Raw genomic sequence first — 13,039 nt, 5'->3', positions numbered from 1 at the left:
ATGTTTAAAGAGTGTAAATCGCTGGCAGGGTGATTAGGCTGACTGCGGCTGCCTCTGACATATGCGGTATCCAAGTGTTTTTTCTCACCCACGTATCCATAAATGTGTGGAGTCAGCAGCGCCGGCCCGGGGACATCTGCAGCGTGCTCGGAAAACTCAAACCCGACCGCAGACTCGTAACAGGCCGCGCGCCGCCTTCCTCTCTCTGCCCGTGAATCACATTTCAGTTGATGTGACCATGTTAGAAAAATCTGATAAGCGCATAATCTGTCGGCGAGGGACCGGCACCGGGACACAGGGGACGTCTCTGGCTTTAGTTACTCTTGCCAGTGGGCATCGTGCCAATTGGGTCCGCTCTCAGCAGCGCGTCGGGCAAGTTGGTTTAAGAGAGGAATGGAGCGAAACTAAATCCCACAGCTGTCTTCCTCCGCTCCTAACATTTTCACCACCCGCCTCCACCTCGTTAATGGCAAATCCCACTTAATTTCAGCTCCTAAACGCGCCATACGTCTCTGTATATGCGAGCCGCTGTCTCACTAACATCTCCCTGAGTGAACATCTCCACTGGCTAATTTGAGAATGAACAGCTCCATCCGGCGTGGAACGGCAGAGAGTCATTCATCTGATGGGACGGCCTGAGACCACGCCAGGTGCGCCGCCTGTTTGAGGGCTGACGGATCTTATGACGAACCGAAATAAGACCCGGACAAATAAAACGTCCATTGCAGTAAGTCTGAGATTCATCCTCCGCTGGTTCTGGCTCCGAGCGGTACATAAGAATGATATCACACGCTGGATAATAGTAGTCCACGCTGAGTAGGACGCCCTGGGCCTAGGAAGTACAGCTGAAAGATTTTCTTGTTAAAGGTCTGCCTGAAGCGCAGATGAAGCAGCGCTGACACTGAGTGGAAGCCAGTTATCACACTATTGTTTTAGCGGAGCGAACAGCACTACGCGAGGCCACCTCAGACACACAACGCAGCACCTGCTTTTTAGGATTCCATCGTCACATTTCCAGTCCTTCATGTTGATTCTTACTAAGCAAAAAAGCCCGAAGTTAAAAATATGAGACAAAATACTGAACCTACACCAGCAGGTGTTAGACTGGAGGTGAATGATGGAGTTCAAGTAAAAATCAGAACAAAGGATATGAACAATATGTTTTTGTCATTAATTAGTGAGCAACAATTATTATCCCATTAGCAAGAGAGACAGAACAACATGACACCGATGCTTATTGCTTACAAGAAAACTGAAGGAGGCCTAAACGCCTGTTATATCTCAAGGCGCTTTAAGCAAATCCCGCTGCCTCGGAATAAGCAGACGTTTGTGGCTTCCTCCAGAATCTATAGTCATTACGGGCTGTCGCCTAATGTGGAAGAACAACGGGGCTCGTTGTCGACGGGAGGTAAACATTAATCAGGAGAACAGCGAAGAAGAAACCAGTCGGGCTCAAACCATTACTAAGCAGCTGCTTCGTCAAGTGTGGAACACGGTTCAGTCACCGGCGGAGCAGACTAATCGCTGGGCACGATTTAAAAAGGCAGCAGGTGGATAAATCCTGAGCAGGAAATGTGGAAAACGGCACCGGACCACTTCTTCAGTGCACTTTAAATGAAAGATACGCCCGCAGATGCTTTTACCGTTATGTATCAGTTCATGATGTTTAATGCATTCCTGGATTCACCCCCTGATGCGGCGCTGAAGCGCATTCTTCACCCGCTCCCCCCCCCCGGTGTCAGTTAATGCCCGGCGTTCCCTATAATGTGATTGCAATAAAACCCGGAGGACGCACTCTCACACTGACAGGGAAATTTCTCCAATCAAGGGGGAAAAAAAAAAGTTATTCCCGCTACTGACAAAGAACAACATGTTTTATAGCTGCCATCAGTGTAGAAATCTGTATCACCGCCTCCTTTGCAACGGGCTGCTAGCAGCGAGACAGACGAACGCCTGCTGCAAAGTGGTCCATGACAACGAGCCCTTTTCCTGCCTCCTGAGGAAGCGGCACTAAAGCCCGGTGGCGGCTGATGCATCAGATTGCTGATATTTTTCCTCTGCAATCACTCCAGCTGCTGGACACGTGTGAGCCAGAGGTGACACTATCTGTGTTTGGACACCTATCATCAGAAACACCAGGCATACAGTATACTGCACGGCAGCCTAATGCTAAAACACAGGCCTTCGATTGCAGCGCGGCATCATTTCAACATTTCCACAGTTATTTCCCCCAGCAAGAAAAACTATAGTTTATTATTAATGGCTGCATCTTTCTGGGGACTCTAGATCATTGGTAAGTGGGCGTTTAGATTGAAAACAACCCAACATAAACAAAAAAAACAATTGTTGAGTCAAGCTGCGATGCCTCAGCTATCAGCGAGACAGTGAAATATCCTCCAGGAAGTCCTGTTTGACTAAAAGATTCATGACTTCAAAGGAGCAAATGCCAAAACATGTGCACAGCGGTTGGAAATATTGCAAGGGAGGGTTTCACCGCTCGCGTTTTATCTCTCATCAAGAAGATATACAGCTTCGCTTGCCAAAGTAATCTGCCAGAAATGTAGGCATGAATGTATTTGTTCATCCCGAGCAGCACATCGCCAGATAAGCCAGGTTCCACTTTTCCTCAGGATACAGTACGCTGCAGTTTTTCACCTGAGCCCTCAGTGTCTGTTTCAGACCAATGAGGCGGGGCTTTTTCACCCATGCAGTGATAATGTGGGTCTGAAACCAGCCGAGATGCATTCGAACCACTTTTCCTCTTGTGAGCCTTTCCAGCGGTGGCTCGCACCAACTGTGGCGAACACCGTGAATATCTTGGAGGAGAGGCTGCATTAAAGCGTGCGCTGTTATTCCCATTGGTACAATCTACGGAATTAAGACGGCAAAGAGCTTGGGTCTGGATGGGGATGTGACCTCTTCACCCCAACGCTGAGTCACTGTTCAGTGGCCTGACGTGTGTAGAAGTATGAAATGTCCTCTGTTCTTTGGCAGCGTATAGAAAGACAAGAAAAGGAAATATATAAACCACGTCTGACTTTGATGTTCAGCAATCTACATATTTGCTATAGGCATTCTCGGATTTCACACTTTTCCTCCAACGCTGTTGAGGTTTATGACAGAGTTCATAATCATGTCCATGCTTGGCTGCCCAGGCGCTTCAGAAACTATAATCTCATTCACTTTTCATTTTACTTTGTCACCAAGTTCAAATTCAAGTTCAACTTCTACCTTTCCTTGCAGAATAAAATTATATTATAGCTGCCTATTTCAAATTCATCCTGCTTGTAATCTTTATTCATGAGATTATATAATTATTTAAACTGTCTTATGTAAGGTACAATAAAGCTGCATTACAATGATGAACTATCTCGTGTAACAGTGTCAATACAGAGGTGCTTGAGACAGAACAAGCCTCCGAGGCCTGAGGGGAAACAAAGGCATCAAAGCAACTAAAATACTCCTGTGTATGCACAATCATGCAATTGCAAGGAGGCGGGCAGGCAGAGACGGAGACACACACACACACACACGCACACACACACACACACACACACACACACACACACACACACACACACATACACACACGGAGCACTGCATTCAAATGCACGACAGTTGCCAACAGTCACGCATGCACACACGTACGCATGCAGACAGCCACGTTTCAGTGTTTGGGTTACCATGGCGACGGCAAAGCCCAAAGGTTTGTTACTGAAACCTAGTTAATTAGAGACAGTGAGGCAGAGAGAGAGTAATGTCGATAATCGAGGGAAAGTGTTTCACCATCTGTTAAAACCCACATGTAGCCGTGCTGTGGATCAGTGGGACGGTGTGTTGGAGGTGCACTCATTGCACGAGCAGAAACAAACACATACACTTCTCTTTTCCCACGGCGCCGTATACATGGAGGTTAACAGTTTCTTCTTCTTACTGGTATTAGATGACTAATTGGAATAGCTAATACCGAGCGGCTAAATAAAGCGTGCTAGCATCTGCTGCCGAGACACACCAATTATCGGCGTGGGGAAGAGATCAGGGTGATAAGTTATACAACTACACACGGAGCGAGAGGAGGGAGCGCAAGCTGACAGAGAGGGAGCAGAGGAGGAGAGTGCGAGGTGTCAGGGGACGGAGGAAAGGCTAGAGGAGGGGGAGGGAGCGAGAGGGAGAGAGAGGGAGAGAGGGAGGGGTGACGGAGCGAGCGAGCGCGAGAGACGGAGACGAAGTGAAAGAGAGTTGAGGGTGGAGAAGGGAGACGCAGGACTAAATTTGCTGGGAACATAAAACAACAAGATGGAGCGTACTTCTTTCTTCTTGGGTGGTAAGTAATCACTCTGAAGGGGAGAAATGGGGGCGGGGGGGTTTGGGGGTTGGGGGGGTGAGCGAGAATGAGAGGATGGGTTGGAGAGCGTGAAGCATCAGTGTAGGAGATGACCGGGTCACATCCAGAGGAGGAGGAAGAAAGAGAAGTTGTCTGAGTGGAGACAAGAAAAGCTGCTGTTTGGCTCAGAGGGAAAACAAGGAGCTTCTGACCACGTGTGTGTGTGTGTGTGTGTGTGTGTGTGTGTGTGTGTGTGTGTGTGTGTGTGTGTGTGTGTGTGTGTGTGTGTGTGTGTGTGTGTGTGTGTGTGTGTGTGTGTGTGTGTGTGTGTGTGTGTGTGTGTGTGCGTGTGTGTGGTCTTGTCGTAGAAGTCAGGAGTAATGATGATGATGATGAAAACAGGCTTAAATCTCCTTAGCGTGAAGCCCTGTGTTAAACCAGTCTTCTGTCTCCGCGGCCCTCCATCTTATTTTCCTCTCTCTCCTGCACTCCGCGCCCTCTCCTGCTTATTCCCCAGGCCCCAGAGCAACCTGTTTGTGCATTCCTCCTCCTCTCTCTCCTCCAGCCACTTGTCCTAACCACTATTATACCTCTTTCCGTCGTTTAATTTCTATCCATCATTTAGTTGGCCCACTTGAGAATGCCAATCAATTTGCTGGTGTCCTTACGGAAAAAAGGAGAGGGCGACTGATACAGAACGGGATTAACGCAGACACGGTTCGACACCTTTGTCCAAGATTAAATAAGATTATAGCGTGAGAAAATTGATCCCTCGGACGAAATTTAAAAAAAAGAATCTGCAGAGGAATGTGTGAAGATAAGTAGTAGAAATTTAGTAGTAGCAATTTAGAAAAATGAACAAAATACCAAGATAAATGACTTTAATTTGAAATGAACTAATTAGTCGTATAATAATAGTTGATCAACTAATGGCAGTCTGAGCTGCAAAACAAACACTGCAATTTGGACCAAAGCTGGGCTCCACAATCAAGCAACAGTTGGAAAAATACCCAGTTCCTCGAATATTTGGTTTTGCTACACCTATTGTTTGGTTCTGTGTTTACAGCTGCACTGGCGTTTCCTGGACCTTCGGCAAATGCACCTCCAGACACTTGCTTAGTGTGAATGTGTTTCCAGGCTTCCTGCAGCCTTATTCGCACCTCAATATAAAATATCTGTATTTCGACTCAAGGCTCCAACGTATGAGACCTTGTGATGCCAGCAACAGTTTTCGTGCTGGACCTCAGTCCGGTGCAGTCACCGCTCTACAGCAGAGCTCCGTGTTGCTGGGCCTCATCTGGTGTCTGGTGATGCCGCTCACTCATTACCTGCACGTTGCTAATTACCGGCGCGTTTTCTACACCTGCACAGACAATATGACAGGAGCTCAAAGAGGTGACAATGGCGGAGAAATGTCAAACACTTCACGATCAGCACAAGGTTGAGCAGTGATCTTGGTGATGAAATACTCAAGTGAAGGGCACATATTTTCACCCTTATTGTATCATAGATTTGATTAGTAAAAGATAAACTCTCCTACAATGATAAATGTAAAAAAACATCTCCCTAGACTTTCTTGCTAATTTGTCTATTTATTAGAAATCACAAACAGGGCGTCTTACAGAAGCATCCAAACTCTTAATCTCAGCACAATTTCAATTTTGTATCTATCTGATATCTTTTTAGTCTCTTTCCACACTCATCTTCCTGAGGTGCACCCTCATAGCATGATGCTGCCCCCACCATGCTTCACTGTTGGGGTATATTTACAGGCCTTGAGCACAGCCTGAACTACACAAAGACTTAATTTTATCTCACCACAGGACTTGAGCTTTTTGATTGAAAGTCCAGGTTTCAATTTTCAATACATTTGCAAAAAAAATGCATCATAAGAACAATGTATCATAGCCTGAATCCCAGTGGGAGTGAATTTATATTGTTGACAATAGAGATTCATCCTCCTCATATAATCCTACACACAAAGGAGGCAGCAACTCAGTGACAGCAGCCAATGTATTGTTCAGCAAGTCTCAAGGATGCAACACTGTGTTTCTCCTCCCTCTCCACAGCGTCCCGCACACGCGTCACACCTAAAGCCGACAGGCCAGCAAATACATTGACACATTTATTTAGAATATGATCAACTAATATGACAGACATGCAAATGTGTCACAGAGGAAGGTTGCAAATGTTCCACGGAGGCCTCATTACCATGCTGTGGTTTGACTATAGCAATCAGAGGTGAGCGTCCAGTTGGTGTTTGACAAGGGAGGAAAAGCAACCACAGCATTTCACTTACAAACTAAAAATAATCGGTGCGATAGCTGAAATGCGTATTATACAGAGAATGAAACAAATATATGCCCTGGTGCCTAAGTTTGTTGTGGTATTCTTATTGTCTAGACAGATGAAGCATAAAATCCCTGGTTTCTCACCACTATACCATTTCACATTCACTTGTGTGATTTCAGTATCTTTATAAAGGGACTGTGCAGCTAACCTGCCTTAACCTACTTTTGCTTAAGTCAATAATTGCCAGCGCAGGGCGATTAAACTGATACCATGAGGGATAACCAGACTATAAATTACAGTAATTTGCCACAGACGCACTAATAGTTCCTGCAGGAATATGGCGACTATTTTTCATTGGAGTAACTGTAAAACAAAATGAAAAAAAAACATTAAACAGGCTGTAAAATGCCCCCATTTAATAACAGACCGCTTGGAACCCTATGTGAAGAATCTAATATTAGACAATGCAACATTCTACAGTATGTCCCTGATGAATCAATGCGCAGAGAAGGTCTAATAAAACCTCACCAACTATATTTACTGCTGGATTGAATTGCTTTATACAGTATTGCTCAGGTGTTGACATGGTCTGATGTGTCATATACAATACTTTAATATGAGCACCAGCACTGTCTCAATGCAAGACATATCCCAACATTATCAGAAACCTGTGTTCATATACTGTAATGTAGGAAATACAAATTCTGTGCCTGATACCATCAGTGCAGGACTATAAATATCCGTCTCAACTAGGCCCCACAGTATAGTTTCCGTGATACTGTCCCACTGATGGTGACATAAAGTCAGACAGAGGAAGTCATTTGAAGTGAATCAGACTAAATCTTGGGAAGCAATCTCTGGAAGAGCGCCAGAGGGTGCTGGTGGTGCAGCTGCGCCAAGAGCCCGGGCCCCTCGGGGCCCACACAGGCCTCTACGAGTGCTCTGTGTGCTGATGAACTGTGCTCATTAAATTGTGTGTGCGTTGGACCGATAGGTGTGTGCCGGCACCCGCGTACCTGTGTAGGCTACCTTTACAAATGCTATAACCTCAGCAGCCAGGGGGCTACAGCGTGCCACGCCAGCGCAGGCACAGCCCGGAGGTAATAAATGCAAATTAATTGTGAGGTAGACCTCTTAGGCAAATAAAAATCATTGGTCACAAAGTCTGAATAAAACACATCAATATCAATTTAACCAGCGCTGACTCCCAGCACTTAGCTAGGAGCGGACTAGGAGTATTGTGCTGGGCCTTCCATTGCACAAGCGAGATCTGGGTTTCATTATCTGTATGTTTTAATTAAAACTCAGACCGACTTGCAGAGTCGAGCTTCTCCTGCACATTACTAGCAGCTGTGAGGGACCGTCCTCCTCCCCGCCCGCAAGCAATGAAATCCACTCATTGTGCATGTAAAGGGACCCTAACTGGATGCATAACGGCGGCCCCGGGGCACCGTCAGAGCCAGCGTCTGCGCGCGCGCGTGCGCGCGCCTGTCAGTCCAATACTTGGCGAGTTGTCGGTAATTGCTGGACCGTGGCGACCTGCTGAACCCCTGTAACGGAGCTCAGAGAAGCGCTGTAAAGAGTACGCCCCACCACCAGCGCTACGACACACACACACGCACACACACACACACACACACAAAGAAACGTCGCGCTCAGCCGAGATGAGGGAGAGGAGGAGGAGAGAGCGTGCGCTGGAGGCGACACCTGTCAAGCCATTACTAAACACAGTTGGTTTATTTAAAAAGACTGAGGCGCCCCGAAGACTTGGGGGGAGAAGCCGAGGTGGAAATAGAGATTAGTCGCACCTATTCCCGCTGTTTTGCGCTCAGGGATAGACACGGAGCCCTTTGAGGAGAGAAAGGGGGGAATATGTAGCGTTAACGTCATGACAAGCCGCGTTTGAGTTGGAGGAGCGAACTTGGCGCAGGTTAGATGTCGGCTGAAGGGAGCAAAGTGACAGCGACAACCGGAAAACGGAAAAAAAACGGGACTTTATCCGAGGTTAGTCTCTCTCTCCCCCCCCTCTCTCTCTCCCCTTCCCATTCACACGCACACTCGCTCCAAACGCACGGACCCACCGTAGCGCGCAGACACAAACCACGGGGTGGGAGACGACGAGCGCGCAACGCGGAGCTCCGGTGCGGGCACACGGAACCAGCCTCCTCTTCCCTCCGCGACGCGTCCGCCCGGGCTGCGTCGTCGCGAGACCGGGACTTAGCGGAGCCGCAGCAGCGTCCGTGCACGTGAAGAGATGATTTGACGGGAATGTGACGGTGGGGGGGGACGCGAGCAGGAGAGAGGAGGAAAATGGATAACAAAGGTACGGTCTTTGTCGGGGTGGTGCGCAACGGGGGAGGTTAAACTGGGGCTCAGGAGCTTTTTCTGGGTTAGATCAGTGATGGTCGTGGCACGTTGACGGTGCGGGTTCGTGCGGGTGTGTGATGGCTCGTGCGTCTACCTGCTGGACCGGCCGTAACACAGTGAAATGGAAAAGAAAAGGCAGAGATTTAAGCAGCGGGGCTTCAGAGAGTTACGGGCAGAGGGAGATTAAAGTCAGAGATTAGACTTTGAAAGGAGACAGAATTCCCACTTGTATGTTTTCTCTCATCTCTCCCATCGCTCTTTCCTGCTCCTTCCCTCGATCCCCGAGCAGCACTGTGTGTTTTTCTTATGCGTGTGATTGCATGTGGTCTTCTCGGGCGCGAGTGTGTGTTTGCGTTCGCCACAAAAGCCAATAGTGTCTCCCCATGGACATGCCCTTCTTACTGTGACAATGTCTGCACACCCCACTCAACTCTCTCTCTCTCTCACACACACACACACACACACACACACACACACACACACACACACACACACACACACACACACACACACACACACACACACACACACACACAGGGCCTGATCCTCTATGTTGTGCCGGGACTAACAAACACGCAAAACAAAATGTTGCGTCATCCTATTCATCTAAGCAAAACTGCTAAAATCTCTCACTGGACGTAAACACAAACATACATCTCCAAGCAGAGGATTAGCAGCCGTGCGGAGCCATATTGAGACGGGAGATTAGAATGACATTCTCGGGGCCAAAGCGCTACAGAACATGGGATTAAAACAAGACAGATGAGCGGGCGAGCGGATGGACTGACGGACGGATAGAGGGGAGAAAGAACAAGAGGCAAAGACACCAAAAAGGGGGCAAGAGGAAAAAAAGAGAGAGCAGCAGAGAACATGAGATTAAAGTGCAATGTCCTAGAGAGAGAGAGAGAGAGAGAGAGAATCCAGGGCAAGTCATGCAGTTAGAGGGAAGTGCACATTGGCAGAATGTGGTGAGAATAAAGAAGAGGAGAAGGCAGCAGACACTCTTTCTCTATCGCCTCCCTTTTGATCTCCTCCCATTCACCCGTCCAACATAGGAGCAGCGCTGCTTATATAACTCTTCATTTCCAACACAATAAACTGGAGGGTGTGTGGGGCAAAATATACAACAGCCATTTTAGAGGCTGTTAAATTGCGGAAAAAACAAAAAGAGAGAGAGCGAGGGATCAGAGGTGCTCCCGTGCAGCCAGGCAGACGTCCATGTGTCGCCCCAATCGAAGCCTTTCTCGTTTCCTAAAACCTGTCACATGCGTCATTCGCGCTAACGACGCGCTCCTCAAAGCGCTCGGCGTACGCTTTTAACGGCACGTGTTAAAAGGCATTAGCGACGGTGCGTTGGGCACAGCAGGTGCCAGAGCCGCCGCAGCGTCTATACGTATGCTGCACGTAAGGAATGAGTCCTGGCGGGCGAATCTCATCTCTCAGCACGGCTCACCCCTGTTTCTGTGGAATCATTGACTTCAGGACGCTGAGGCCAACACGAGGCCAATGTCAGACTAATAATAGGTGTTTCACTAACAATTACTACTATATTGAAATATGATTACCTTCCCTGTGCTGTTGAAGGACTGCACTGACACCGTGTGCAGGTTTTACAATATTATCGTACTATGCGTTTATCTCTAAAGCTGCATCTCAACATTATTTGGTCGCCCAAGGTAAACATCCACCTCTTTAGCTGCTAAAAATGCACCAGCGTGTCATCAACTGGCTCTGGCAGCTCACTGGTGCTGGCGTGTGGCTTCATCAGTGTTATTTTTCACTATCGTAAAAATAGTAAAGAGTAAAATAGTAAAGCTGTGAGCCATGAAGCCAAAACATAGCTAAAGGGTATAATCACTGTGAAGGGCGTGTGTTTTTACTCTACAGTTCCTCTTTGCATCATTTCTACTCATCTTCCAATGCACAGATCTTATTATTGCAGCTTAGCACATCTCTTTAACTTGATGAAAGCTGTTCTCCTGTCATCCTGAGCCGTATACAGTAAACTGAGTCAATCTATCCCACGCTGTCCAGCGTAAGCCCTGCCAGAATCACCCCAGGGGTTAAATCTAACCCCAGATTTCTTCAGCAGTGAGGGCATTTTTGTCCTGATGGCAGTTTGTGGGGCTTAGCACTGAGTGATTGCGTGTAGTGCTGGGTAGTGCTGCAGACTCTGGGTCAGTGCCCTGTGGCAGAACAGCAGGTGTCGAGAGGAAGCGATGCCTCAGTGTTTCATGTATCTAAGCTGCGTGCCTGCTGCCCCGTGGTGGTTTTACCGTCTTATCGAATAATCTGCGTGAGTGAACTCAATATATTTACAGAATCTTCCTATCATATCCATAATCTTCCTATTAAAACACTGTCCTCAACTTTGAGTTCATGCCTGCAGCCGACATTAATGTTTCACTGTACAGCGTAAATAATGGAGCAGCGTGAACCAGGAGCGGACTGTTACTGAGCCTGTCAGTGCTTGACGGGTGGGCATGATGTTAACATTTTCTTTTATTATTATCGATTCCTATTGTAAATTTTACATTATCCGAGTCAATACTTGACTGAAACAAATGGATGACCTCAGTGGACCTGTGGCATTTTTATGACTGTTTTATTATGAAAAAACAAAGTTATTGGTTTAGTGCAGTGGCCAATCAGATAAATTGAGCCGGATTAGATGTGTTTTATTGACCAGCAAGAGACCAGAAGAGGAGAAGTGCCTTTTCACCTTTTTAGTAATGGCATGCATGAAAAACCTAATTAAAAAACATTGCCTCACAAAGCGTTATATATTCACGTACGTAGGAAATATCCAAGTATCTGTGAAGGTTCTGCAGCAAATAAATCTTGTATTCCCATCAGATACATGTGGAACAAGCCAAATGAGCAGCAGTGGGAGGGGACTGCCTGCTTTCTATTTGGGTCTCCAAATACACCTGCACATTTCCAGCCACCCCACCCTGTTCAAGCTCAGCACTCGTAGCCAGATTTAGAGTTTAACCCGCCCACGGAACAGCGATTTCATAACGAAGACTCAGATCGAGACAGCGCACGCACCATTTACTGAGGATTACGGCACATTTTCACTCCTTTCACGACGATTATTTAGGTGCGATCATTAAAACGGACAATGACTCAAAGTGAACCTGCCCTCTGATCAACAAACATTAAATTAAATGCAAATTTAGAGCAATTATAAAGTAAATATATTTAGGTTTTCTTTTTTTAAGATGATTCGGTGATGTAAATTGTTAAACCAGTCACAGGATCCATCGGCATCCAGCTAACAGGCTAGCTCACTGAATGGCACAGGCCCTTTTCCACCTGTTATGTGATTTGTTTATACTCATCTTGAGTTGATCTCACTATGCAAAACAGTTGGGAGCTGTCGGGAGAACGTGGCGTGGCGCGAGTCAAAGAAAGCAACTTGGACATTTCCAGACCAGACTTGTAGATGCTGCTACAACGCGTTAGGAGCCTCAGCTCGTACGAGGAGGCCGGGTCGGATAGCTTTGAACTCGCTGGGCGAATAAATGAGACAAGTTTGTTTAGGAGCAAAATCCACTTTTCTCTTTTGCTTTTTGTTTGAAAACAGGCAAACAATCTGTAAGGCTCAGCTACACAAGAGCAACGGATGTGTTCAGACAAGGCTTCAAAATAAATTCTGTGTAGTCTTAGTTACTGTCTTCCCTGGTTTATGCCTTATGCAATCTATTGGAGGAGGCAGAATGGCACCGAAGCAAAGTGTGTTTTTATATAATTAAGGTTACGCCATGTTTGGCCTAAGTCTGTCCCGAAAAAGCATAATAAATACGATCCCCGGAAAACCTGGGGTAAATATATCCTGCAACAGATGTCAGATAAGGACAGCACAGAGAGATGCATTACACGAGGGGAGATCTGAGCAAATTAGGAGGATTTCCAGCACAAGGACGTAAACACAAACCCAACTGCCCTGCATTAGGCTGCGTTATACTGCGTTATAGCTTCGTGTCAGGATGTGTCTCAGTCCGTTTTCGCTGGAGCTGAGGAACAGTGTGGGAGACGCCGGCGGGTCAGAGA

At 47.0% G+C, this 13,039-nt stretch overlaps 2 protein-coding genes across 13 annotated transcripts in view; one reads left to right on the top strand and one right to left on the bottom strand.

The window, feature by feature from the left end:
• The window catches only part of macrod1 (mono-ADP ribosylhydrolase 1), a 95,862-nt gene that overhangs the window by 47,422 nt on the left and 35,401 nt on the right, over positions 1-13,039 (bottom strand). The gene's annotated exons all lie outside the window — the stretch shown is intronic.
• flrt1b (fibronectin leucine rich transmembrane protein 1b) overlaps positions 4,180-13,039 on the top strand; it is a 28,946-nt gene continuing 20,086 nt past the window's right edge. Inside the window, exon 1 of one of the 3 annotated variants that reach the window (XM_029165215.3) lies at positions 4,180-4,324. The gene's annotated coding sequence lies outside the window, so the exon portion shown is untranslated. Of the gene's footprint in view, positions 4,325-8,228; positions 8,621-8,683; positions 8,940-13,039 lie in introns of those variants that run through there. The other 2 variants (XM_029165217.3, XM_029165216.3) reach the window with 2 other exon arrangements.

The sequence above is a fragment of the Betta splendens genome, chromosome 10 (assembly GCF_900634795.4).
Source record: "Betta splendens chromosome 10, fBetSpl5.4, whole genome shotgun sequence".
NCBI lineage: Eukaryota > Metazoa > Chordata > Actinopteri > Anabantiformes > Osphronemidae > Betta > Betta splendens.
The sequence above is the reverse complement of the archived record's forward strand: the minus strand, read 5'-3'. Positions and strand labels throughout refer to the sequence as shown.